Source organism: Eschrichtius robustus, chromosome 4 (genome assembly GCF_028021215.1).
Source record: "Eschrichtius robustus isolate mEscRob2 chromosome 4, mEscRob2.pri, whole genome shotgun sequence".
Lineage (NCBI taxonomy): Eukaryota > Metazoa > Chordata > Mammalia > Artiodactyla > Eschrichtiidae > Eschrichtius > Eschrichtius robustus.
This window is the reverse complement of record NC_090827.1, coordinates 117741963-117751887: the sequence shown is the minus strand read 5'-3', so window position 1 is coordinate 117751887 and position 9925 is coordinate 117741963.

The following is a 9925-nucleotide window of genomic DNA, read 5'->3' as shown; positions in this document are numbered from 1 at the left end:
AATTAATTTTTTTCTTATTTTTTATTATAAAAATTAAAAAATTAAAAAAAAATTTTTTCCTTAATAAAATTTTTTCTTAATAATTTTTTTATTGTAACAGCTTTATTTTATTTTATCCTCTTTCTTTCTCTCTTTCTATTTTTTCTGCCTTTTATTCCGAGCCGTGTGGATGAAAGGCTCTTGGTGCTCCAGCCAGGCATCAGGGCTGTGCCTCTGAGATGGGAGAGACAACTTCAGGACACTGGTCCACAAGAAACCTCCCAGCTCCACGTAATACCAAATGGTGAAAATCTCTCAGAGATCTCCATCTCAACATCAAGACCCAGCTTCACTCAACGACCAGCAACCTACAGTGCTGGACACCCTATGCCAAACAACTAGCAAGACAGGAACACAGCCCCATTCATTAGCAGAGAGGCTGCCTAAAATCATAATAAAGCCACAGACACCCCAAAACACACCACCAGACATGGACGTGCCCACCAGAAAGACAAGACCCAGCCTCATCCACCAGAACACAGGCACTACTCCCCTCCACCAGAAAGCCTACACAACCCACTGAACCAACCTTAGCCACTGGGGACAGATACCAAAAAAAACGGGAACTACGAACCTGCAGCCTGTAAAAAGGAGACCCCAAACACAGTAAGATAAGCAAAATGAGAAGACAGAAAAACACACAGCAGATGAAGGAGCAGGGTCAAAACACACCAGACCTAACAAATGAAGAGGAAATAGGTAGTCTACCTGAAAAAGAATTCAGAATAATGATAGTAAAGATGATCCAAAATCTTGGAAATAGAATAGACAAAATGCAAGAAACATTTAACAAGGACGTAGAAGAACTAAAGAGGAGAAAGCAACAATAAAAAGTACAATAAATGAAATTAAAAATACTCTAGAAGGGATCAATAGCAGAATAACTGAGGCAGAAGAACGAGTAAGTGACCTGGAAGATAAAATAGTGGAAATAACTACTGCAGAGCAGAATAAAGAAAAAAGAATGAAAAGAACTGAGGACAGTCTCAGAGACCTCTGGGACAACATTAAACGCACCAACATTCGAATTATAGGGGTCCCAGAAGAAGAAGAGAAAAAGAAAGGGACTGAGAAAATATTTGAAGAGATTATAGTTGAAAACTTCCCTAATATGGGAAAGGAAATAGTTAATCAAGTCCTGGAAGCACAGAGAGTCCCATACAGGATAAATCCAAGGAGAAACACGCCAAGACACATATTAATCAAACTATCAAAAATTAAATATAAATAAAACATATTAAAGGCAGCAAGGGAAAAACAACAAATAACACACAAGGGAATCCCCATAAGGTTAACAGCTGATCTTTCAGCAGAAACTCTGCAAGCCAGAAGGGAGTGGCAGGATATACTTAAAGTGATGAAGGAGAAAAACCTACAACCAAGATTACTCTACCCAGCAAGGATCTCATTCAGATTTGAGGGAGAAATTAAAAGCTTTACAGACAAGCAAAAGCTAAGAGAGTTCAGCAACACCAAACCAGCTTTACAACAAATGCTAAAGGAACTTCTCTAGGCAAGAAACACAAGAGAAGGAAAACACCTACAATAACAAACCCAAAACATTTAAGAAAATGGGAATAGGAACATACATATCGATAATTACCTTAAATGTAAATGGATTAAATGCTCCCACCAAAAGACACAGACTGGCTGAATGGATACAAAAACAAGACCCATATATATGCTGTCTACAAGAGATCCACTTCAGACCTAGGGACACATACAGACTGAAAGTGAGCGGATGGAAAAAGATATTCCATGCAAATGGAAATTAAAAGAAAGCTGGAGTAGCAATTCTCATATCAGACAAAATAGACTTTAAAATAAAGACTATTACAAGAGACAAAGAAGGACACTATATAATGATCAAGGGATCGATCCAAGAAGAAGGTATAACAATTGTAAATATTTATGCACCCAACATAGGAGCACCTCAATACATAAGGCAAATACTAACAGCCATAAAAGGGGAAATCGACAGTAACACAATCATACCAGGGGACTTTAACACCCCACTTTCACCAATGGACAGATCATCCAAAATGAAAATAAATAAGGAAACACAAGCTTTAAATGATACATTAAACAAAATGGACTTAATTGATATTTATAGGACATTCCACCCAAAAACAACAGAATACACATTTTTCTCAAGTGCTCACGGAACATTCTCCAGGATAGATCATATCTTGGGTCACAAATCAAGCCTTGATAAATTTAAGAAAATTGAAATCGTATCAAGTATCTTTTCTGACTACAACACTATGAGATTAGAAATCACTTACAGGGAAAAGAACGTAAAAAACACAAACACATGGAGGCTACACAATACACTCCTTAATAACGAAGTGATCACTGAAGAAATCAAAGGGGAAATTAAAAAATACCTAGAAACAAATGACAATGGAGACACAACGACCCAAACCTATGGGATGCAGCAAAAGCAGTTCTAAGAGGGAAGTTTATAGCAATACAAGCCTACATCAAGAAACAGGAAACATCTTGAATAAACAACCTAACCTTGCACCTAAAGCAATTAGAGAAAGAAGAACAAAAAAACCCCAAAGCTAGCAGAAGGAAAGAAATCATAAAGATCAGATAAGAAATAAATGAAAAGGAAATGAAGGAGACAATAGCAAAGATCAATAAAACTAAAAGCTGGTTCTTTGAGAAGATAAACAAAATAGATAAACCATTAGCCAGACTCATCAAGAGAAAAAGGGAGAAGACTCAAATCAATAGAATCAGAAATGAAAAAGGAGAAGTAACAACTGACACTGCAGAAATACAAACGATCATGAGAGATTACTACAAGCAACTCTATGCCAGTAAAATGGACAACCTGGAAGAAATGGACAAATTCTTAGAAATGCACAACCTGCCGAGACTGAACCAGGAAGAAATAGAAAATATGAACAGACCAATCACAAGCACTGAAATTGAAACTGTGATTAAAAACCTTCCAACAAACAAAAGCCCAGGACCAGATGGCTTCACAGGCGAATTCTATCAAATATTTAGAGAAGAGCTAACACCTATCCTTCTCAAACTCTTCCAAAATATTGCAGAGGGAGGAGCACTCCCCAACTCATTCTACGAGGCCACCATCACCCTGATACCAAAAGCAGACAAAGATGTCACAAACAAAGAAAGCTACAGGCCAATATCACTGATGAACATAGATGCAAAAATCCTCAACAAAATACTAGCAAACAGAATCCAACAGCATATTAAAAGGATCATACACCATGATCAAGTGTGGTTTACTCCAGGAATGCAAGGATTCTTCAATATATGCAAATCAATCAACGTGATACATCATATTAACAAATTGAAGGAGAAAAACCATATGATCATCTCAATAGATGCAGAGAAAGCTTTCGACAAAATTCAACACCCATTTATGATAAAAGCCCTGCAGAATGTAGGCATAGAGGGAACTTTCCTCAACATAATAAAGGCCATATATGACAAACCCACAGCCAACATTGTCCTCAATGGTGAAAAACTGAAACCATTTCTGCTAAGATCAGGAACAAGACAAGGTTGCCTACTCTCACCACTATTATTCAACATAGTTTTGGAAGTGTTAGCCACAGCAATCAGAGAAGAAAAAGAAATAAAAGGAATCCAAATTGGAAAAGAAGAAGTAAAGCTGTCACTGTTTGCAGATGACATGATTCTATACATAGAGAATCCTAAAGATGCTACCAGAAAACTACTAGACCTAATCAATGAATTTGGTAAAGTAGCAGGATACAAAATTAATGCACAGAAATCTCTTGCATTCCTATACACTAATGACGAAAAATCTGAAAGTGAAATTAAGAAAACACTCCCGTTTACCATTGCAACAAAAAGAATAAAATATCTAGGAATAAACCTACCTAAGGAGACAAAAGACCTGTATGCAGAAAATTATAAGACACTGATGAAAGAAATTAAAGATGATACAAATAGATAGAGAGATATACCATGTTCTTGGATTGGAAGGATCAACATTGTGAAAATGACTCTACTACCCAAAGCAATCTGCAGATTCAATGCAATCCCTATCAAACTACCACTGGCATTTTTCACAGAACTAGAACAAAAAATTTCACAATTTGTATGGAAACACAAAAGACCCCGAATAGCCAAAGCAATCTTGAGAACGAAAAATGGAGCTGGAGGAATCACGCTCCCTGACTTCAGACTATATTATAAAGCTACAGTAATCAAGACAGTTTGGTACTGGCACAAAAACAGAAACATAGATCAATGGAACAGGATAGAAAGCCCAGAGATAAACCCATGCACATATGGTCACCTTATCTTTGATAAAGGAGGCAAGCATGTACAGTGGAGAAAGGACAGCCTCTTCAATAAGTGGTGCTGGGAAAACTGGACAGCTACATGTAAAAGAATGAAATTAGAACACTCCCTAACACCATACACAAAAATAAACTCAAAATGGATTAAAGACCTAAATGTAAGGCCAGACACTATCAAACTCTTAGAGGAAAACATAGGCAGAACACTCTATGACATAAATCACAGCAAGATCCTTTTTGACCCAACTCCTAGAGAAATGGAAATAAAAACACAAATAAACAAATGGGACCTAATGCAACTTAAAAGCTTTTGCACAGCAAAGGAAACCATAAACAAGACCAAAAGACAACCCTCAGAATGGGAGAAAATATTTGCAAATGAAGCAACTGACAAAGGATTAATCTCCAAGATTTACAAGCAGCTCATGCAGCTCAGTAACAAAAAAAAAAAAAACCCAATCCAAAAATGGGCAGAAGACCTAAATAGACATTTCTCCAAAGAAGATATACAGATTGCCAACAGACACATGAAAGAATGCTCAACATCATTAATCATTAGAGAAATGCAAATCAAAACTACAATGAGATATCATCTCACACTGGTCAGAATGGCCATCATCAAAAAATCTAGAAACAATAAATGCTGGAGAGGGTGTGGAGGAAAGGGAACACTCTTGCACTGTTGGTGGGAATGTAAATTGATACAGCCACTATGGAGAACAGTATGGAGGTTCCTTAAAAAACTAAAACTATAACTACCATACGACCCAGCAATCCCACTACTGGGCATATACCCTGAGAAAACCATAATTCAAAAAGAGTCATGTACCAAAATGTTCATTGCAGCTCTATTTACAATAGCCAGGACATGGAAGCAACCTAAGTGTCCATCATCGGATGAATGGATAAAGATGTGGCACATATATACAATGGAATATTACTCAGCCATAAAAAGAAACGAAATGGAGGTATTTGTAGTGAGGTGGATGGAGTTAAGAGTCTGTCATACAGAGTGAAGTAAGTCAGAAAGTGAAAAACAAATACAGTATGCTAACACATATATATGGAATCTAAGGAAAAAAAAAAAGTTCATGAAGAACCTAGTGGCAAGACGGGAATAAAGACACAGACCTACTAGAGAATGGACTTGAGGATATGGGGAGGGGGAGGGGTAAGATGTGACAGGGTGAGAGAGTGGCATGGACATATATACACTACCAAATGTGAAATAGATAGCTAGTGAGAAGCAGCCGCATAGCACAGGGAGATCAGCTTGGTGCTTTGTGACCACCTAGACGGGTGGGATAGGGAGGGTGGGAGGGAGGGAGACGCAAGAGGGAAGAGATATGGGAACATATGTATATGTATAACTGATTCACTTTGTTATAAAGGAGAAACTAACACACCATTGTAAAGCAATTATACTGCAATAAAGATGTTAAAAAAGAAAAAAAAAAGGAGGTTGGAGGCCTTGACTTGGCGAGTGCAGAGAGGCTGGATCAGAGACTCCACAGTTCCAGAATCTGGGTCTCTAAGTGCCTGTAGTTCAGAGAGCAGAGATGACAAGGAAGGCTAGGATGGGGTGTGCCACCTTAAAACCTGTACCACTCTGAGCAATTGGGAGACATGTCGGTGATTTTTCCTTCCCGTGTGTAGTTTGTACGTTAATATGCACTTATGTTCTCAAAAGGCATGAACCTAGAGGGAAATGGAAAGCCACAGAAGAAAAAATGAGGGAAGGTAGGAGGCACCCCAAATGTAAGTTTCCTTCTCTTTCCTCTGACATTCCTTCTTCTTTGGCAAGTTAAAAAATAGCCACAATACGTCTTCCCTTTCCCTTAGGATTTTGCGAAAAGCGGTTTATAAATTATTGCAGAGCACTCGGAAAGAGTCAAGCACTTAATAACATTCCAAACTAGGCCAGGCGCAGCAAACCTGCTGAGTGTTGTGGGGAATTTCTTTGGGGTTTCAAATCCCAATGAGAATGTGAAAAGCCCAGTACTTTTTCCTTTACTTGAACTTTAAGTTAGTATGTGCATAAATAAGTAAAGTAAGGCTATTTGACTTTTTCCCAGACAGAAGAATAGGAACCCAGAATTTCTCCTATATCCATTTTCATACCATTACCTGCTCATCTCTCTCAGCCTCTATTTTTAAGTGTTTACTTTCAGGGTTGGGGGAGGAATAACAAAAACAATAAAACTAAAAAGCTAAACTGCCTAAACAAACCTGGACGCATATTAAATCTCCTTATCTTTCCTTGCATTCATTTGTTAAAATAAACAAGAAAGAAAAGACAGGAAGAATGGGTAAGGATCAAATAATCAATCAGCATACATATTTTGGAAACCCTGTCTGTCCGGTGCTGTTCTAGGCACCCTGGAGCCGACTCAAATGTAAAGTGAGACTCATCTTTACAGAGGTTACAATTCAGTGGTAAAGACAGAATGACTGCAAGTTCAATGGAATGAAAAATACAAAAAAATGGTGTGGTACTGACGTGTGTGTGTATAAGCAATTTTCTGACATAAGACAGACATAACTGTTAGTCTTTTCTAACAGCTAGAGTAGCATAGAATGAAAGGCAAGAGATTCCTATATCAGGAAATTCTTTCCAAAGCCATTTCAGCCATGAAATTTGAATTACAGATGGCCTCGTTTATGGAAAGGGGGATATGTGTGTTTGGTAAGAATAGAAACAGAAATGCCATATCAAAACAAAATTGATAAGATTTAATAAATGACAGTCATTTTTAACAGTGACCAGGCTTCTTCAGTCTTCCAAGGCAATAGAAATAAAAACAAAAATAAACAAATGGGACCTAATCAAACTTATGAGGTTTTGCACAGCAAAGGAAACCATAAACAAAGTGAAAAGACAACGGGAGAAAATATTTGCAAACGATGTGACTGACAAGGGCTTAATTTCCAAAATATACAAACAGCTCATACAACTGAACAACAAAAAAATGCACAACCCAATCAAAAAATGGGCAGAAGACCTAAATAGACATTTTTCCAAAGAAGAAATACAGATGGCCAATAGGCACATGAAAAGATGCTCAACATCGCTAATTAATAGAGAAATGCAATTCAAAACTACAATGAGGTACCACCTCACACAGGTTAGAATGGTCGTCCTTAAAAAGTCTTCAAATAACAAATGCTAGAGAGGGTGTGGAGAAAAGGGAACCCTCCTACACCGTTGGTGGGAATGTAAATTGGTGCAGCCACTATGGAGAACAGTATGGAGGTTCCCCAGAAAACTAAAAGTAGAACTACCATATGTTCCAGCAATCCCACTCCTGAGCATATATCCAGACAAAACTATAATTCAAAAAGATACATGCACCCAATGTTCATAGCAGCACTATTCACAGTAGCCAAGACATGGGAACAACCTAAATGTCCATCGACAGATGAATGGATAAAGAAAATGTACATACGTACAATGGAATATTACTCAGCCATAAAAAAAAACGCCATTTGCAGCAACATGGACGGATCTAGAGATTACCATACTAAGTGAAGTTAAGTCAGACAGAGAAAGACAAATACCACGTGATACCACTTATATGTGGAATCTAAAATATGACACAAATGAACCTACCTATGAAACAGAAACAGAATCACAGACATAGAGAATAGACTTATGGTTGCCAAGGGGGAAGGCGTAGGAGAGGGATGGATTGGGAGTTCAGGATTAGCAGATGCAAACTGATATATATAGAATGGATAAACAACAAAGTCCTACTGTATAGACAGGGAGCTATATTCAATATCCTGTGATAAACCATAATGGAAAAGAATATGAAAAAAGCATGTGTATATATGCATAACTGAGTCACTTTGCTGTATAGCAGCAATGAACACAACATTGGGAATTAACTATACTTCAATAAAACACAAAACAAAACAGTGACCAGGCTTCAAATGTGTGGTGCTTTCCCAAATCAATACTGAAGAAGGTCTAAGGAAAATTTTGTCCCTGCCTTGCCAGACCTCGGAAAATGCCCGAAGAGGAAGTATGCCAAGTGAGAAAAATTGGCCTAAGTAATTTTAAACTAGGCATTCCTCTTTGCCTAAAATTTGTCAACTGCTCTAATATATGGAAACATACAGTGAGAAATAAATGTTGGAAATGAAACAAAGTAATTTTAAACCCAGACTCTGTCTTTCCAGCCTTGTATTGCCTCATTCATCTGTCTTGCCCTACCTGCTTTCTCTGGGTCACATAAATGTCCTGTTTCGTCAACATCCCCCAAATATGTTCATCTTCACATCTGTGTCCTTGCCTTTTTGCTATGCACGTTTTCACACCTGGAATACTTTTCCCCATAACCACAACCGACTCCCACATTGCATTCTTCAAGGACCAGCCCCAGACAACAACCACCATATGAATCTCCTTCTGATGCCCTCTTGCCACTCATTCTTCTGGGAAGAAGCAAACATGCCCTTTTCTGGGGTCCCCCAGCAGTTTGAACATATTTCTATCATATTAATTTCCAGATTGCTCTATGTCGATACAAGTAGTTGTGTACCTAGTTTTGCTCACTCTCTAGACTTGAATTCTTTGAGGGCAGGCATCCTGGTTTTTCCAGATTTGTATTCCTGGAGCATGTTATAGTGTCTGGCAGTTAGCTGGGATTCAATAAACAATAAAGGACTGGAAAAGAGAGAATATATTTTAAAATGAGGCATTATAGTCTAGGGAGGGAAAAAAGAGAGGTCATCTCATATTAGTATTCATACCAGTTTTGAAATTCACTTTCTATTTTAGTCCCTCTCTCTCTTATTTGAAACTTCAAGCTAAAAAAATAGAATCTTTCTAGGTCATAGGACTGGCACAGTGGCTGTGAGTGCCTTGATGTTTCCTGGAAGAAAGTTTGTAGGCATGTGCCTGTAAAAACTGAAGAAAAGGCATGGAAAGATGATATCTTCATTAAGTGAATGATAAAATATAAATCTGTATACATAAAATGTATCAGTGCCTATATGCAAATGAAAAAAAAGCACAAAACCAATTTCTACCAAAAAGTAGCCTTTGCTTCAACATTTAAGCTACCAATTAATTTTAATTTACTCAAGGGACATCTAGAGTATTTATTCTCTAGGTCTTTGGCTTCCTCACCTTCTCCCTACTGCTGCCCAGATTTTGATAATTTTACTATTTCTTATACAGCAGAATATAAGTGATGCTAAGGGAAAAATAAAACAGGAAAATTTGAAATAAGTTAATCAGTTTTTTTCTAAGGACTTGATTTGGACAAATATTTGGGGATTTAAATTTATTGATTACTTCTGAAATGTTTAACATTGAGCACTTTTATTCATCATATTGAGTATAGACCCAGGTGCACTTGAAATAATGCATCTCTTGAAGTATTTAAAAATATTTCAAATTCAATTCCTGCTGGTCTGGTGTGATACTTAAGTCCCCAGTAGCAATAACCTTGGGACTTCACTGTAGTTGTATCACACTTCCAGGATCATATTCAGTGATAATATACTGGGGTTTTTGCAGGGAAGCCTTTTAATCTTGTATCTGTTCTTACAGTTTGTCATGCAGG